Below are 20,923 nucleotides of genomic sequence, written 5' to 3'. Positions count from 1 at the left end.
TCCTTGAACGCCAGATCAAGTTCACGGGACGCGCTTACAAAGTTCGTTGCATGATCACTCCAAATCTCTTTACAGTGACCACGTCGAGCAGTAAAACGCCAAAATGCAGCAATAAAAGCAGCAGAAGTAAGGTCCGTTACCAACTCTAGATGAATGGCTTTTGTTACGGTACACACAAATAAACAAACATAAGATTTACAGGTTCCTTTGCATCTACCAGGATACAGTTTCATTGTAAAAGGTCCACAATAGTCTACTTCACTTGTTAGGAAAGGGCGACTAGGTTTAACACGGAATTTAGGTAAGTTTGCCATAAATGGAACATTGGGAGTAGCCTTTTGCTTGTAACAAGGTATACATTTTTGGATTGTCAATTTAACCAAATTCTTTACTCGTAGAATCCAAAATTTTTGTCGCATGACATTTAAAGTTAATTGGTGACCTCCATGCAGAAATTTCAAATGTGTGTTTGAAACGATAAGTTAAGATCGAGAAAAATTACCACTTAAAAGAATAGGATTTTTCATATCTTTTGAAATTTCTGCATTAGCAAGTCGACCTCCAAACCCGAACAATACCTTCGTCGTCAATAAATGGATGAAGTACATATATTTTGCTCGATTTCTGAACTTGTCTACCTGATGACAAGTGAGAGATCTCATCTCGAAACGAAATGGATTGTGACAATTTAATACAACGATTAAGAGCATCATCAAGTTCATCAGCACTCAAATAAATAGCTTCAGTAAATGGATTCTTAGCAATCATAACTTTGAGTAGATTAAAATAACGGCAACAATACGCAGTAACCAGAATTAATTTTGACAGTGTTGAGAAGCGTTTTAGATAAGAAATTACACAATATTTTTGTAGTAGCTTTCATTTCTAAATCTGTCGAGGAAATATCAACGGGGGAATGTTCAAATCCATCCATGTCATGTAGTCCATGTGTTTGGTGTCTTACGCAGCCATGCCAAAACGATGATAGAGTCCGTCCAGGTGAATACATCATCGACCGGTATATTTAAAATAGTTTTAACATGTTGAATCAATTTTGCCAATAGCACTGCACCACAGAGTTCAAGACGTGGAACAGAAATTTACTGGGGCAACTTTAGATTTTGCAATAACAAGGTAAACTTTTACTTCACCCTCATTCCCAAAACTCTGAGGTACACTACTGCAGCATAGCAATACACGAAGCACCACTAAATCCATGCAGCTCCCGTTTAAAATCATCTGAAAACCATCCGAACTCCGAACCATCGTGGGAACTGAATGTTTTCAGTATGCGTGAATCGATCGAGGTAAGTATTCCATTCTACTTTAAGATCAGTAGGTAATTCTTCATCCCAGTCTAAGCCAGCTAACCACAGCTTTTGCATGAATATTTTAAGTAAGATAATTGCAGGTGTTAGCCAACCTAGTGGATCGAAAGATTTTGCAATAGTGGACAATACATATCTTTTGGTAATTGGATTAGTAGAACAATGATTTAAATTTACATTAACTTCAAAATTATCTGCGTCAGAGTTCCAAGTAATAATTCCTAATGTTTTGATCGTATCTTCAACTTCAACAATTATTATGGCATTTTTAGAGTCTTTGTCAACATTTGGGATTTGTGATAGAACCACTTTACTGTTTGACGACCATATGTAAAGGGAATCCGCCACAAGCCAACAACTCCGTCAGGCCCTTTTGTAACTTCACCACGTCTTCTACTGTGGATGCACCCGTCATCGAATCATCCATGTATACGTCGTTTTTCAGGATTTCAGCTTCAGTGGGGAAATCATTCTTTTCATCTTCATCCAATTGATGAAGTGTACGAATGGCTAAAAATGGAGCACAAGATGTACCATACGTAACGGTAAGTAGTCTATATTCTTTTATAGATTGTGTTGGAGATTCTCGCCATACGATTCTCTGGTTGTCAACGTTATCATTATTTACGAGAATCCGACGATACATCTGACAAATATCTGCAACTAAGCAAATTTTGTGTTGTCTCCATCTAGTTATTAAATCTCTAATATCTCGTTGAAGAGGACAACCAATTAGAAGTTCATCGTTTAATGATTTTCCTTTTTCAGGTGCAGCACTGCCGTCAAAGACTACACGTAGCTTCGTGCTTAGACTCGTCGACCTAAGAACAGCGTGGTAAGTTAAGTAATATACTTTCTGTGTTTCTGTTTCCTTTTCAGGTACCCTCATCATATGACCTTGTGATTCATACTGCATCAAAAATTTGTGATATTCTTCCTTGAGTTCAGGCTTGCGTGTAAAACGTTTCTCCATCTGTTGTAAGCGGCTGATAGCAAGAGGTTTGGCATCACCAAGGTTTGTGGGTGGATCTTATTTGAATGGTAAGCGTACTATGTAACGACCGACGTCATTGCGAGTATGAGTGTTTTTGAAGTGTTCTTTACATTGTATTTCTAAATCGGTCATTGGTTTCTTGTGTGGTAAATTCTCTTCTATCTCCCAGAATCGTCTGAGTAACTGATCTGTCTCAACCTTCGTTTGCATAACGACCATATTGTGTTCATACGCTACTGAATCAGTTTGTGAAACTCTGCCTGATATTAACCAACCAAGGCGAGAGTTGAGTGCAATAAGAGAATTTGACTTGTGTAAGCCTTCCAGAAGTATGTAAGCATGCACGTCAGCACCGAGCAAAATATCAATAGACCCTGGCTTGTGAAAGTTTGGATCAGCCAGATCCAACTGCATAGATAAAGGCCAGGTATATTGTGGAAATTCTCGTGAAGGCAAAAATGATGTAAGTTTTCTTAAAACATATGCATTGACTTTGAAAGTGGATGCATTATCTTTTGTGGAGTGGACTGTAAGTGAGAACATGGACCTTGTAGTTACCACCGATGAATTAGATATTCCAGAGATTTTGCCATTAACTGGAATACGATTTAGCTTTAACAACTGCGCAGCTCCTTCGGAAATGAAAGAACCCTGTGAACCCAGATCAACAAGAGCTCTCAATGCGTAAGTACCACTGTTCTTTGAATCTACATTAACTACAGCAGTAGCTAAAATAACCAGATCATCATTTGTTTCAGCTTTCAGGTTCACACTGACGTTGCAAGAAGTCTTGGGTCCAGCAGTGCTATTTCCTTTTGGGCTATCTCTCTCTTTAGCAGTATCACCAGCGTTGTCATCCTTAGGAGAGGTGAAGTGAAGTAACGTATGATGACGACGACCACACTTTTTGCAGACTGTGCTTTGTCTACAGTTGAATACTGAGTGACCTGTCACGAGGCAGTTAAAGCATATGTTGTTTTTCTTAACAAAATCTTGACGTTCAGGGACAGGGAGTGAGGCCAAACCTTTGCAGTGGCAAATATAATGGTTCTGTGAGCAGAAAGTACAAGTGCTATCGACTTCAGTTGCAATACTTTTGACAGTTGTTGCTCGCGGTGATTGTTGAACAGTTTTTGGAGTGTGTCTTTGTGGAAGTTGTGAAATGTTGACCATTTCCATAGTTCGGAAACGTTTCTCTAGAAAACCTATGAGGTCCTCATAGGTAGGAATGATTGCTCCCAAAGTTTGTGAGATTCAATGTCCAACTTTGAGAGAAGGATGTGCACGACTATAGAATTCCAGCAATCGACCCTCAAATTTGTTAAGGAAAGGAGACATTGGCTAGAAGATCTTTTATACCCTTTGCAGATTCAGTTGTCTATGTATTTTGACTTAAGAGAACGACTGAGGATATTATTGACTATCATTCTCTTATTTTCATATCTCTCAATTAGTTTTTTCCAGGTTTCATAGTTTGCTTCCGTTAGTGAGTAATTTTTTAGTAGTTGTTCAGCTTCTCCAGATAAACTTGACTTCAGATAATGATGTTTCTCAATTTGAGTCAAACGATCATCATTATGTATTAGAGAGCAAAACAAATCTCTAAAACTCATCCACTGATTGTAATCGCCACAAACTTGTGATATGGAGATTGGTGGAAGTTTTGGTCTCATCTTTGAAACTTCCAACGAAGTCTCAGAGTTTAAACCTTCATATTTCTCCTGTTTTAGCTCATACAATTTATCTTTAAGCCATGTCATTAGCTCCAGGTAATATTCTTCAGTGCGTTCAAAGTTTTCCTCTAAGACAAGGTTGTAGTCTGTTTGTAAAGCTTCAGCATCTATCGATACAGAAAGAGTCTCAAAAGACTTGGAATAACTAGACCAATAATCTTGTAAAATCTCAATCCGTGAATCCAAAAATCCTCTTGTTCGTTTATCATTGTGATTTGTGAGTAATTTTTCAATTTTAGTTGAGTTCTGAATCATCTGTGTGATATTTAGTTTGATCTTTTTATCCGCCATGGTATATAAAGTTCACAAAATGATTGCAGATAGATTGATTGCAGCAAAATTAATGATATTCAGAACTACTAATGAATTGTTAAAGTTTTTATAATATTCACCATAAAAAGAGAAAGTTCAGTTTTGAAAAATAATACAAATGCAAAATCACTGCCAGAAACTAAGTTAAAAGTTGATGAAATTTTTCTAAGTCTTTTTTACTCGCAAATTTTCTAAGTCTCATTCTCATTCTCATTGACATCTCAATCTAAGGCGTCGATCATTCAACCTGTCACTAGTTCCCATTGATCATTATCATTCAAGGTTTTGTATGGTGCTGACACCACCTCCACCCTAAGGAACCAGCCACGCTCCTGTGACTCCTCTGGTGTTGTGAGAAGCCGTGAGCGTCGGTGGTGACATACATAATAGGTCCAGTTATTGGAGAGAGAAATGTACATTTTCGTATTCATATCGCGCTATGTAGCACTTGATGTGATAAATGGTTTAGTACGAGAAGCGTTAATATCACAATCAGATCATGTCGCTTAACATCCGGTGGACCATCTGCTCGTTTCGGTTGAAAGATCATTTATTCTCATTAAAAACATTACAAACTGTCCCTTACATGAGAACAATATTTATAAATAATAATCTATGAATCGTCCTTATGATAAACATAGGAATAAAACCAAATATAAGTGTGTGCACTAGGAAAAGGAAGTACATCTGCAATACATTTCGCTAAAGTAGCTTGAATAAATTAAAAGTGCCTGTATCTTTGATATCCGAAGATAGTCCATTGTACAGTTTAGCACGTTCATATGTAATTGTTTTCAGTCCATAATTGGTCCTTGGCTTTGGTAGAATGAAGTGATCATTATTGCGTCTATTTTGTATTTGTTTCTTTTTTGTAAATGTTAATTCTGAATGTACCTGTTTGTCTATAATTGTTCTAATTAGTATGCAGGTTGTGTATTTGTATAACTGTAATATATTCATAAATTTAGTTTCTTTATAAACTTTCTCTGTAGGTGTTAGAAATGGATAATGGAAAAGTATTTTAATTAGTTTGTTTTGTATTACTTGTAATTCTTTTAACTTAAATTTAGCGGCGCTGCCCCATTCTTCTATTAAATATAATAAATGTGATTTTACTAATGAGTTGTATATCGTTAAACGGACCTGCTTTGGAAGTTTCCTCACTTATAATAATATATAAATGTCAAATGATAGTCGGTGACGTCATCGGCCGCCTGTGGTAACTAAAGTACGGCTTCGTACCTCGTTGAACCTCCGGATGAGAGTCCTCACGCCAGCTGCGGGCGCGCCCTCGACCTCGCCTCCGCCGCCCAGGTCGGCCGTCACGTGCCGCAGATACTCGACGGGCGGGACCTGTGTTCAACACTCAGCTGTCACCACAGAACAATGACTCATACATCAGTGAACATCATAAAGGGGTGACACACTGTATATATGTAACAGTCATATACAAATAATTGATACTATAGAGCAAAATAGTCCCATAAATTACTAATTAAAATACAAAAATGTAAATAACTATAACACTAAGTTAGAAGCAAGGATGTATTTTTACATAATTATATATAACAGTGAACTATGCAAAATATATTAATGACCACTTCTTATAACTTCTATCTAATCAATTAAATTAAATAAAATATATCTACATCACATGAACGATTTGCGAATGAGTTCTCAACATAAGAAGAACAAGAATATTTTAAATAGAAGGTATTTTCGAACGTGAACATATTGTTCAACATTTGATTGACTTCAAATATTATGCAACTCAAGTTCTTAGTTTTATTTTCCTTATTTTTTTTACTTCAGCGCTCATCTCATTTTTCTCTCTCAATTGACGGCTTAGTGATGGGTAAAAAACACACCTGTGTCAATTACACTTCAAACGATACAAACCGGTTTTAGTTATTAGTTACCGATAAAGTTAAAACTGGTTCCAAACCTTGGTTTTCGACTAATTTCGGTTTTTTGTATAATATATTTCTCTCTCTCTCTTTGAAGTTAGAACCAGGTCACCGTTGGTCGTGTGGTCACTTCTTATTAAACGGTACTGTCGTGTTGCTGATCGTCAATGTGACCGGCGCCACATTGCTGGCTGGAGACAGTTTGTTCATGAGTGGTGGGCGGCCCGGGCTGACCTCCACTTGTGGAGTGATCTACGTCTCGTAAATAATGTAATAACAAGTATCGCGGCGCTGTGTGGAGCCAGTGAGTCGTGAGGAGGCAGCGAACTGTGAAGGCAGCAGGCACGACTCGTGTCCCGTATTGATTCCCTCTAATTTTAAACCGCGCTTCGAAAACTGAGGGATCACTAGTGACTCCATACTGCTGGTGTTTAATCGGATATTTATTATCAAAACTAATAATTAATAAGCTTGTCGAGTTTTACAATATTAAGACTTCACAAGAGAACTGAGGCCACGAGCGGGACCTACAGGAGCAGATACATCTGTTAAAATATTTTCAGAGTGTTATAGTCTTCACACTACTTGTTATTGTCACTAGAACAGGTTCCATTTACTCAAGCAAAACTAACACGATACTTTTAGTATCAGGGTGGGTATCTAGCTTAAATTTGTCATCTCCTATAACATTTCCATAAAGCGATACATATTTGATTAAAATCTCTGTGACGTAAAAGCTTCATGTGTCAACCTTTATATAATATCTCTCAGTTGATATTACTCTTGAGCTGTGAAGTTTTATCCAGTGATTTGTATCCGACTTTTTTATGGAAGAGAAAGATAAACAAGCATAATATAATATGCAAGTAAGTAGGTACCTAATATGTGATCACCAAGGACCATACTGTCTTGTACCACAAGAGTAACGCGGATCGTATAAATAATAGTATAAATATTTAAATTAATTCTAATGTGCACGAGGTGAAAAGCAATTGGAAACTAACAGATATTTAGATATCACGAGTGTTGCCGGAAACTGTTAACCGTAACCAGATTGAATAGAGGTAAATTTCAGATGTTTAGTTTGAGTTGCGGTTAACGTTAAACAAACTGTTTTGAAGCTGCAACTGGCAATAATGAGCAGAATGATTCAAGTTGACAGTCACATAATAATAATAGGAAGCTCGGAAGGCATAACTCGATCTGATAACGGTTTAATAACATATATTTGTAAATTATAATGAAACACGAAAAGTTTGGTGACAGTAGCGCGCCCGGCGGTTCTTACTGAGTGTGTGTGTGTGTTGTTACTCGCTATGGCTTTGTGTGGGATGTATGCAGTTCCAAGTCCCAATTCATTTTCCAAGATTTCTGATGATTGTTATACTTCTTCATGTATTATTAGTTTATTATATTACTATAAGTGATATTATAAACTAAATCTTATAGTTATATTGTGTGCTAAATATTCCGTCATTCTGAATGCATCTATTTTCTGACACAACCAACCAGTTACTAGAGGTAGTCGCTTGTAGGTCGTAATTTGACACTAATTCGTATAAAAGGTTATCTTATGATATAACGTAAACAGATCAAAACATTAATTGTACGAATTTTTTTATAATGACCGCTCTTAGGACTTAAATCAATGTAATATAACCATAACGAGGTATGTTAATGATGGTTCGAATCAATGGAAAATGTCGAAAGCAAAATTGATAAAAATAAGATAATGAGGATAATTCAAATTCAAATTCAAATATTTTTATTCAAAATAGGATTTATAATCACTTATTGAACGTCAAAATCTCCCACCCATTCAAAAGAGACTGCCTCAGACCTGAGAAGAATGGGCGCAAGAAACTCAGCGGGCTTTTTTTTTTATATAAAAAATGGATTACAATGTAATATCGTACAATAAACATTAATTATTAAAGAGCCTGAGGGTGTTCGCTTTAATCCCAGTCCGTGGTGTCATTAAGAAAATCGTTTATGCTATAATAACCTTTCCCACACAAACGTTTTTTAACAATTCTTTTAAATTTCGTAACACATTTGTTTTGTACATTTTCTGGGATCATATTGTAGAAGCATATACATCGCCCAAGAAAAGACTTACTAACTCGACCCAACCGAGTAGTAGGCATAACAAGTTTATGTTTGTTCCTCGTGTTAACATTATAAATGTCACAGTTTCTAGAAAATTCCTCAATGTGCTTATGAACATACAAAACATTATCAAAAATGTATTGAGAAGCAACAGTCAAAATGTTTATTTCTTTAAATTTTTCTCTTAATGATTCTTTAGGACCTAGGTTATAAATCGCGCGAATAGCCCTCTTCTGCAGCACAAAGATAGTATTAATATCGGCCGCACTGCCCCATAACAATATACCATAGGACATAATAAATAAGAACGGTTACAACATGAACATTCAAAGCTAATAATTGCATTCAATTAAATCATTCGGTCCCATTAGCAATCCAAATTAATCAGTTTATTACACGAATGGAGTCCTGAATTGATCGGATTTGCACTGACCACCTCACAATTAACAGGGCGGGGTCGGGGTCGGCTTCCAGATAATATAATGTTAAACTAAATCTGGACTCAATATGTCTCCTTAACAAAACTAATGAACAAGATGGTGATTGAACAGATAGTATGACGAATGGAAAGATGAATAGCTCGGTATAACTGATAATCTATAATAATTATATAATTTTTTTTTTCAGTTCTATTTGTGATTTTAAACAAAATGTAATTATGTCACTAATGTACAATAAGTTTCCATGTAATACTACACCTTACAACGCTTTTTCCTATTATGCGATTTAAATTTCCGTGTGTAACGCGGGGATTACTCACAAACATATTTCTGTACTTACTGTGAAATTTATAATGATTTGTTCAGGTCATATTTAGCTTGGCGTATCTTTGCACGTGTGTCAATTGTTTTCTCACAAAATTAAATTATTTTACTAAAGCAAAACTAGGCAAGCACTTGGAAATACTTGTAACGAATTGTGATAAACTACTATTATTACTACTAATTAAGAGGTCGTAAAAACACATTATTCTATAACGCGGAACCACTTGACCACGTTATAACGTGGGGGGGATATATATATCTGAATTTATCTATACTAATATATAAAGCTGCAGTGTTTGTTTTTTTGTTTGAACGCGCTAATCTCTGGTACTACTGGTCCGATTTGAATGATTCTTTCAGTGTTGTGTAGTCCATTTATCGAGGAAGGCTATAGGCTATGTCTTATTTTTTTTCAAAATTAGGGATCCGTAATAAAATTGCTATTTTGTAACACAAGGTGAAAAATCGAAAACCTATTTTTGCGTGCGCTGCAAAAACTATTGACAATAGAACAAAATGATGTACAGGCTATAATATAGGCAATATTTTATTATTTATAAAACTATCGCGTGAATTATACTTTATATGGCAAAACAACGTTTGCCGGGTCAGCTAGTTACTTATATAATTAATAGTATTACGTCAACAGATAATTGTAAAGAGCATTTATAAAGAGTTACTACTCGTATTAGTGTACTTCTGTTATTTACGTATCAGCTACGTGTAAAACAATTTGTCAATAGAAATGTTAGTTATTAAACAAAAAGTCATTAAAACATTTAAAGCAACAGCAGATTGTTCCATGCTGGCAGCCAAAAATGTAGTTACAATATTAGAATAATAATGCTCAGAACGTGAGTAGGCACAAGCGAAATAAAGCAATTTCAAAGTGGCCTCTTAAGGCTATGTAGCCTTAAGAGGCCACTTTGAAATTGCTTTATTTATACGTATGTACGTATCCCGCTGCTTCAGTGTCACGCTGACAAGATCCATGACAATCAGCACGCGAAATTTAATTGAAAAATGACTTACTGTGCAGTGAAAGCAACGCGTCTCATAATAAAAATAACGATAAGAAAATCACATTTTACACCTAAGTACTATTTCACAACTAATTTAAGCTAACACATTCGTCAAAACAGCAAAATATTTTGTTAACAAAACAGACGCCATTAAAAAGTATGTTGCCAGCTATGAAAGTACTATTTACTCCAAGTTCCTCTGTTGGGATATTTTTTGTGTTTATTGGTAGGAGGCTATAATGTACGACGCCACGTGATGTTGTAAGAATTCGAAGTCAAAGTCAAATAATCTTTATTCAATTATGCTTAAACTAAGCACTTTGAATAGTGACTCTAAATATTTCTTTAAAGTACTGACTTTACCATAATATGTTCGGAAAATATTGGGCTCGTGAAAATAACATACAAGAAACTCAACGGCCACTCTTTTCAATCAAAAAGAGTATTTTACAATACATAACGAATTACTTTGTAAGGGACTGCATCATATATATGAGTCGTGTTTATAAATATTATAAATTAATTCATAAAAAGCAATAAAGAATAAACTGTATAAATATAAATTATCGTATATTAGATGCATCAACTGGAAACGCATGGGGCATTTTAAATGGTGGCTATGAGATCTCACCACAAAACCAGCTATATTATATCCAACCATTTGCTATATATTATATTCACAAGCTTTGTTTATGATCCAGTAAACGAGACATTACCTATGCCTCCATTTTAATGTAATTTATGTATGATATAACTGTCAATTTTATTCTCATTTGTAGTATCAGTCCGTGAAGATGGAGCAGTTGTATTAATAGTATGCAGTTAAGAAGAACACATAAAAATACTGATATTTTCTAGTGTTTCGTGTTCGTGTTCATTAGCACACAGTTTCCTGATTTCAATAATTTTAGTTCCATGTAGCACAACAATTTCCAAAAGATGCCTTTTAGTTGTTTGGCATTAGGGTTATCTTTATAACCACCACGCATACGTATATCCCCAATTACAATTTTGCGCGGCGGCCATCTTGGATTTCAAAAATGATCCCAAATTCGTTCTCGGCACCCTGGAGAACCTCGGATAGGATATCCATACTATTGAAGTAGTAAAAATAATAGTTTTATAAATAGTAGCTGGCAAAGGCGCCTCTATCATCTCGCTTTTTTGTTTCATCGAGTTTCAAATCACAAAGATTCTAAAGAAGTTTTAATTCAAAAATTGTTGCAACAAAAAACACGTGTTGTTTTTATTTAATTCTTAATTTATATTCTATTTCTCATTTCCTTATTACATATAATCTACTATTTGTCACAATTTACTGATTTAGGGAAATTAAGGATTTATAGTAGGTTGTCTGTGTGCGTGTTGGTGAATGTAAGTACGTGACGCTCACGCACACATTAATTATAATGTTACTTCTATATTGACAGGAACTATGAATGAAACTATCGTACTGAGCGTTATTATTGTAAGGCTACAATATTGTTCGGAAAAGAAGAAAAATATAAATTAAATATTAAGACACGATCCATTAGGTAATAAGGTCTGTTCTCAAGAGTCACAAGTTTTCTTTAACTCACTAAACATTAACACAGAGAGACTCGAAAAACAATAATTGTTTGGTACTATCTATTTGCGCACATTTAACATCGTTCCTCACCCACAGTCTAGAACACAAATATAATTCAAAAGTACCCTCGTCTAGAGCGACTCTTTACAATAAAATTGCATATTTTATAAGTATCAAAATATTCAATGCAATATCCGATTCTACCCAATAATCTTATCGAATGAAGGATTGCAAAATAGGTTTAATTTAATCCTATTAAGTCTTTTTGAAATTTCAATATAAATCCCCAAATATATTGCTACACCGTCTCAAAATAGGGTGTGTATTATAGTGAAGTAGGTTGGATGAGGGCAGCGCAGGACCGATCATCGTTGAGATCTTTGGGGGAAGCCTTTGTCCAGCAGTGGACATCTTCCGGCTGAAGTGATTCTGAACCAGTCTTATAAAGATATTGTATGAGCATTGCATTTTGATTGGAAATTGCTTCTAATGATACGTACAAGTTTAAGGTTAAGTTTACAATAGACTCCCAGCCCCTGTTCCGATGATAACTATATATAAATGTTTCGTGTGAATCATTATAATATTAAGATTATTATATTCTTGTTATATACATTATATAATTGTTGACAAAAATACGCAAAAGTAATAGAAATTTTGTTTCACAGTATTCACTACCGCTAGTGACGAGCTCATCTCTACGAACAGTTACAATAAAACATTACATCTCAACACTCCAGGCCACGTGGGCCGGCCGCTCGTTTGAGGCCGCGGTCACTGGTGTCCCCCGCGAGCCGCAGACCATCACCCGCCACCCCCTCACCTGGTAGAACAGCCGGTGCTCGGTGTCCGTGAGCCGCAGACCATCACCCGCCACCCCCTCACCTGGTAGAACAGCCGGTGCTCGGTGTCCGTGAGCCGCAGACCATCACCCGCCACCCCCTCACCTGGTAGAACAGCCGGTGCTCGGTATCCGTGAGCCGCAGACCATCACCCGCCACCCCCTCACCTGGTAGAACAGTCGGTGCTCGGTGTCCGTGAGCCGCAGACCATCACCTGCCACCCCCTCACCTGGTAGAACAGCCGGTGCTCGGTGTCCGTGAGCCGCAGACCATCACCCGCCACGCCCTCACCTGGTAGAACAGTCGGTGCTCGGTGTCCGTGAGCCGCAGACCATCACCCGCCACCCCCTGACCTGGTAGAACAGTCGGTGCTCGGTGTCCGTGAGCCGCAGACCATCCCCCGCCCCCCGCCTCACCTGGTAGAACAGTCGGTGCTCGGTGTCCGTGAGCCGCAGACCATCACCGGCACCCCCTCACCTGGTAGAACAGCCGGTGCTCGGTGTCCGTGAGCCGCAGACCATCACCCGCCACCCCCTGACCTGGTAGAACAGTCGGTGCTCGGTGTCCGTGAGCCGCAGACCATCACCCGCCACCCGCCTCACCTGGTAGAACAGTCGGTGCTCGGTGTCCGTGAGCCGCAGACCATCACCCGCCACCCCCTGACCTGGTAGAACAGTCGGTGCTCGGTGTCCGTGAGCCGCAGACCATCACCCGCCACCCGCCTCACCTGGTAGAACAGTCGGTGCTCGGTGTCCGTGAGCCGCAGGGCCACCTCCTCCGGGAAGTGCAGCAGCTCCGCCAGCGCCGACAGCTCCGCGCCGCTGTCCTCGCCGCCTGCCGACCAGAACACCTCGCTCAAGGAACTTTCTTAACCAAAATAAAATTCCTTTTCTTAAATAAAAAGCGCGTTCAGTTTCTTCCAAGGTTGCCACCACCTCTGATACACTTCTGGTGTTGCAGGATGAGGATGAGTGGCGGTGATCACTTAATTGGACGCTCATTTGTCCTCCTCTTCCATTAACAAAGTATTATTCACCAGCAACCCATTATACGATAAAGATAAATTGTCAAGAGACGCGGAGCAGAAAAAAAACATAAGTGTTGTGCGACGAAAGATGATCACCTAATTATAATAAAAATAATATTTGGATGGATAAACATAGATTTTTTAATTATTAGGGAAACATGGCACTACCACTCAAGAAAAAATCTTGCCCCAAACTAGACATAGCCTGTACTTTGGGGACAACGATATATTTAATACAATATACTAAGTATAATATATAATACATATAATCCATGAATCGGAAGCAAACATCTATATTCATGATATAAATTTTCTATCTACTGGGATTCGAACCCGGGACCTCTAGCTCAGTATGGAGGGTCACTAACCACTGGGCTATATAGGTTGTCCACTGAGTTAGTTGCCGCATTTGATCTGGGCCACCACGGAGCTTGGAATCGTTGAAATCTCACCTTCGAGGTCCACGTGGTGGGGGACAGCGCTGGCGCCTCGACTGGGGCCCGGCTTGGAGCTGTCTCTCATCTCCCCGCGGCCCCACGCTAGGTCACACGCACACACACAACTCACACACCGTCCACGCACATCACACACGCTGGTCACTGCAGCGCCATCTGCTGTCGAGCGATCATTAATTTCTGGCGTTTTGTATTTATCTGTAATCAAATGAAAAATCGTTGAAATTCGCATTATCATTTGTAGACTTATATAAAATTATGTACTTGTATGAGTCTGAATCATTAAATATCTCAAATATTATGTTTAACTTATTTTTTATAATAATAATAATAATAATCATTTATTTCGGACACTATACATCCATAAGTATTAGTTATTAAGTTAGTAACAATTATTCTTAGACTAAGTTAGTAATGTTAGTGGTAGTGTTAGTAATTGTATGTTAGTTACAATTTTTCTTAAAAATTATGTTAGTAAGTAGTAAGTAGTAAGTTTTTCTTGCCGTGTAATATTCGACAGTTTGCTTGAGACCCAGTATCGCAGTTTCGGTTGATAAGCCTGGTCTAAAACCGAATTGGGCATCATTTAGTTCTATACCACTGCTCAACTGCTTGTCAAGCAAACCGTCCAATACCTTAGCAGTGACTGTCGCTAATGAAATAGGCCGATAGTTAGACATATTTGCTACATCGCCAGTTTTGTTCTTCACAATTGGTACAACAACGGTATACATTAGGTCTTTTGGTAAGTAAGAATGTCCCACACATATCGTAAAAAAACATGGCCAATACTCGATATAAATGAGGACCTGCGTATTGCAGATGTTCAATGCTGAGACCGTCATGGCCCGGAGATTTACCTTTAGTTATATTTTTAACCACACTAACGACAACCTTGGCAGTAAAGTGTGTAACACAGTCATCCATAGAGGCCTCAGCATTCAACATCCGCTGAGCTGATGATGATGATGACAGTGGAGATTCCATCCTAAAGTGGGTTCTGAAAGCCCACATATTTATATATCTTAAATAAATAAAAAAAATCATATTTATTTGAGAAGAGCTGGTGGATTACTATTTCGAGTTGCAACAAATACTCAAAGATTTCAACTGATTAAGGTAAATGAATAGATAACAATTTATATAAATATGTAAGTGTAGATGACGGATGACATTATAGCTTTAAATAAAATAACGGAAGCAGGCTGGATAACAGGATCATCCAGGCACCACGAGTAGCGCCCGATCATCAACAATACGCGTGGACCAGTCGTTACTTCCGTATAACATATTCTAAAAATGACACTACCCACGACGTGGCCACAAACGATTACATTTAAGCGAGCGCGCCGAAGCGGGAAAAAAATGCAGTTACGTCTATTAGAACCAATGACGGCGTCTCGTGATAATTTTAGAAATCATTTAAATAAAATACTATTTAAAGGATTAAAATGAGTATTACTGTAGAGTATAGTTGTATGTGTTAACCCTTTACATAGAATTTTATTGCAATAAATGTGTAACACTCATGTTAGTCAAAGAAAATACTAACGTTGTTCAAAGTCCAACTTGAGTAAGTTGTAAGCGAGGACGGAGGATGTCTCACTCACGTGTCTGGTACCTAAGGATATCTACTTTCCGTTATTTCCGTTTCCACTCCCAACACACGTGACCAGAAGTGACGTCACTTACGTGAATTTATCTTAATGTTAATGAGTTGATGGTGGGCTGTCATCTGGGTCCAGCTCATCATATGTTCATGAAGTGACTTGTACGTTAAGTAAACGCCAGGAAGACACGTTTATGATATATTATGTAAAGATGTGCTCCGTGTACTCGTAAGATCAACCAACATAGATTGTCAATCTTTATAATTAAATGCAATTGTTAAATAAACCTAGTTCCTGATATTACAAATGAACACGAATATATATTACAGATCAAAACACCTTATTTTAAAATTTGTGAACGTGTAGCTAAATGTGAACAGATCGGTCGGTGGTCGTTAGGTTGTTATACTAACAATACTAACCAACTAGGACAGACTAAACAGGGGTAACAAGGGGGGAAGCCCAATCCGAGATTCTCGTCCTTTCGGCTTGGGACGAACGGCTTACAATTTCTTCGTTGATTTGTTAATATTGTGAATATTATTTTAGTATAAATTGAGCAGTCTAACAAACCATTAACAACGCTGTGCCCCGCGTTATAGAAGTAAGGCTTAATGTATCGTGAATTGTGTTCACAAGTACTGGAGCATCATAATCAACATCGGATAAAGTGGTTTGGGAGCCCCTTCCCTGCAGACATCGGACATCGTGCAGCCAGCATATTCTACAAAGTGACTGTCGAACGGCTGTCAGACATAAAGTGGGCTGAATGAAATTTCGTGTTCAAACATGAATTCTGGCGGGGATCATAATATCAATGACACGACTACTACTTATTGCTTACCCATCAAGTGTCGCGTGCTTGAACTAGGTTTACCGGATCGAACGTTACATAGCCGAGCATCATACAAATGAGTATCATGCAATATGTCATTAAATATTGTGTGTTGCATTGATTGAATGTACAGGAAGGATCGCGCAGGCAGCACCAGCTCCCGTCGCTGCAGCACGTGGCTCCGGAGCGCGTGTGGTTCACTACTGGCACAAGCCCAACATATCAAGAAAATGACGATGACCTACTGGATTATCTACTTTTCTCAAACATGCCTTAGAAATTTGAGCATTATTTGGACGACCTTCTTCGAGATAAATCGAAATTGCTGTAGTGGCCAAATACATACGAGCAGCAGCCGACAAAGGTGCATAAAAATCCATATTTGTCGAGGCAAATAGATTACATTATAAACTCATATCTGTCGTGTAATTTAAAAATGGAACGATCTTTTACTCTGAAACATGCCAACCAAGGAGTTACATAACTTAACAAAGGTTTTATTTAAATTTCGAATTGGCTTGCAAATAGAAAGCTTATTTTATAAAAAAAAACTATTTGAACTCTTCAACGCGGGAAAAGTTATTGTTGTTCGTTATTGATTTTGAAAAGTATTTATTATTATTAAGTATTTGACAAAATGAGTTCAATAAAAACAATGAGTGTGATGAACTTACTTTAACCTCATCTGAAATTCTTCATACGGCAAGAGCCGTTTAGTTTTATTTTTCGCGCATCATTTGAGAAAAATACTTTATCTACACCCATGCTTTAAATCATATTATTTATGAATGTAGATAAAGTTTTGTTTGCAACTATTGATAATTAGGTTTTAAAACACTCATGTGATACTATTATAACACTCGGCTTCGCCTCGTGTGATAAACCCACATTCGTATTTTAATACCCCTTATTACACAACAGTTGCATAAATGACTATTACGACCCTTGGACACAACTATGTATTGACTATTGATGGACGTATGTGTACCTTGACTTCGTCTGTTTTGCTGCCCGCTGCAGTCATTAGTGTAAAGTTTTCAATTAAAGTAGCATAATTTTTCTCAGTTTAGTTTTGTTTGTTGTTCTACCGTTATTTAACTTGGATTATATAATTGTTCACTTCTAAATATTGGCAGCGTCAATACTTATTTCACAAAGTTCAACCAAGTCTAACTGAAATGATGCTGCTGCTTCCTCATGAAACTGACATTCATCTATTATTTTTTCAACTTTATTATTTTCAAAAAAATCCATCTAACGGGAAGATTCTTCTTCTTTTGCTAGTTCCATCTATCGCCATGATATCTCAAGGCCGCTCCACTCTCCGCCACTCAGTGCACCCAGTAATAGCTCACACCTAACTCAACCAACGAGAGGATACGGACATTAAATATCAAACAAATTAAAAACTTCCAGTCTTACGAATAAACGCGAAGTAAAGTTACTCCAAGTTTAAAATTACAAATTCTGTGGTGACGCAGGTAAGATAAGGACAAAAAGTTTTAAACATGGTATAACTTTACTTCTCCTAAGAACGAGATAAACGTACTTATAAAAGTAACACAGTTCAGGTGTATGATATTAGTGATAGTAACTACACACATCAGTGTTTCTTATTGTCTATTAGGTGAGGTCGTTTGTTCCCTCTAATGTAAATAACTAAATATCGCGCTGAACGTAGTTTAAGAAAGTAGCAAGTTAGTGAATATGAGAAAATGTCGTCACTTTAGGTACATCAACAGGCTGTCAGGTCATTACATAATATGAGTACAGCGCGTGAGCACGAACGTGATAACACTCATCTATGAGGCATAGCGAATAATAGTGTAAAAAGTCTCTGGCCAGCTTTTATGTCATACATAAAATATGTCGCCGCGAGATTCCGTGAAGAACTAACATTTAAGTTTAATAGTAAGTGTTAGGATTTAATTTCAAGTTACTTATCATCGTTTGCATTGCAGTCGGGGACTCACGTCTCACTTTGGCTCCGAATTTTGGAGAGAAAACATTGTAGAAGCTATGTCGGTTTTAACTCAAAAGTTAATTCTGTTAACTTTCTTTAAATTCACTATCTCATAATGATAATGTCTTGATCTTGATCTTATTAAACTAGCTGCTCGATACTTTTACTTTAAGCTTCTCAAACTTCGGCTGCTCGCTCGAGGTCACGCCCGCGGCCTTCCATCGAGACACTGGCCCACTGCCAGAGGTGACGATGTGGCGTTAGATCCTTAATGACTCGCGTGTGTCAGAGATCACGTTCAGTGTGACCCTAGTCTGTCTGTGACATGTTGTCGAACTGAATCTTAACATCACAATAAATATTATTGCATTACAAACACTCCGTCATAGGGTTGTGTCAGCGAAAAATCTGTTTTAAATGATTATTGAATTTTAATAAACTAGCCGTACAATTTTCTGAGGAGAAGGTCGAGGTCTTGAAGTCTTGAATCTAATAACTCTAGCGATGATAACCTGTTGGCAAGTTTCTTTATAACACAACCGCCGCTCCTGAAGCCGCGACTTACAAAATTATCTGTCTATAATTTATTTCAATATCCTGACACCCGAATGTGAACGAAGAAGTTAATTTTCCGTGTCGAGGTTATCGTGTGAAATTTATAAATGGTGGAATAATTTAGTTTTGTACAGACGATAAATGGAAATAGTTTTGATGAACAAACGGGCATCAACATGGACGATCATATCATTCAAGATGAATTGAGGGGGCGCCCACCACGTGAACAAAGAGACCTAATGGTAGACCACTCGGTTTCGATCCGAATAACGGGTCTGTTACCAGCACCACTGCTTTGTTGTATTGTTAGTGACGAATTGAATATTTATTGAATGTGATGTTGTAATTTAAATGTTGAAATATGCGCTGTATTACTCTCATTAGTAACTTGAGCTGTATTATTCGATAGTGAAACCGAGCGTGTTGTGATCGATACAACACACGTTTCACGCGACGTTTTCGAAAACAAATTCCAAGGAAAACAACTGTAATGAATGGAACCCAACTTGTTTCTGCCCGGTCGCCGACATATACAATAAACATCACGCGTATCGTACCGCAGATAACAATATAAAAGATAATGTGATGAAAAAGTGATATTGTTTTAAGATATTGACCGCGGTACAAATTACAATCATGGTTATGACTACGATCGATAGCTATTTGGAACAAGTCTGTGAACCGAGTGTTGGACACTGTAATCCAAATCTGCCGAGCGAAGCATGTGCTACAAAGAAGATAAAAAATGTACATTTGAATCAGATGGAATCATTTCGCGATGAATATTTGAGTGTGTGGTGTGTTGTCGGCCTTACATTTACGAACAATATCTCCAATCAAGTTGAATCGTTGATATTTTTAGAACGCGTGAGTCCTCCCTAACGCTCCAAGTATTATTTAATTCAATCAGTGTCGCAACAGAAACGTAGGACGGTGGAGTTTACCCACTATCAAGTAGGGGCCGGCCTCACTCAGCCGCGGGCCCTTCATTACATGTTGGCTATTTTTTTTTATGGAATAGGAGGACAAACGAGCGTACGGGTCACTTGTTGTTAAGTGATCACCGCCACCCACAATCTCTTGCAACACCAGAGGAATCACAGGAGCGTTGCCGGCCTTTAAGGAAGGTGTACGCGCTTTTTTTGAAGGTACTCATGTCGTATCGTCCCTGAAACACCGCACAAGGAAGCTCATTCCACAGCTTTGTAGTACGTGGAAGAAAGCTCCTTGAAAACAGCACTGTGGAGGACCGCCACACATCCAGATGGTGAGGATGATATCCTAACTTATGGCATGTCGTGCGAAGGTGGAATTCGGCGGCAGGAATCAGGTTATACAGCTCTTCGGAACACTCCCCGTGATAAATGCGGTAGAAGACACACAATGAAGCGACGTCTCTACGCAACGCCAAGTGATCCAGCCGTTCACAGAGCACTGGGTCCCCGACAATTCAAGCTGCTCTGCGTTGCACGCGGTCAAATGGATCGAGCTGATACTGGGGTGCGCCAGACCAGAGATGACAGCAATAGTCCATGTGTGGCCGGACCTGCGCTTTGTAGAGCGCTAGTATGTGGGCCGGCTTGAAGTATTGCCGTGCTCTATTAATAACGCCCAGTTTCTTTGAAGCCAATTTGGTTTTGCCTTCCAGATGACCTCGAAATTGGCAATCGCTCGAGATTTCGAGACCCAGTATTCCGATACTAGGCGAGGCTTTGAGGGAAGTGTTGTCGAAGAGCGGTGACACGACAAATGGGGTTTTTTTAGTGGTAAACGCGCAAACTTGAGTCTTCTGGGGGTTAAATTTGATAAGGTTCAATTTTCCCCATTCCGCGACCTTCTCAAGAGAGGACTCGATAGAAGACACAAGTTTGGAGAGACCTGTATGACCCGTGTATAC

This window comes from Leptidea sinapis, chromosome 29, assembly GCF_905404315.1.
Source record: "Leptidea sinapis chromosome 29, ilLepSina1.1, whole genome shotgun sequence".
Lineage (NCBI taxonomy): Eukaryota > Metazoa > Arthropoda > Insecta > Lepidoptera > Pieridae > Leptidea > Leptidea sinapis.
The sequence above is the reverse complement of the archived record's forward strand: the minus strand, read 5'-3'. Positions refer to the sequence as shown.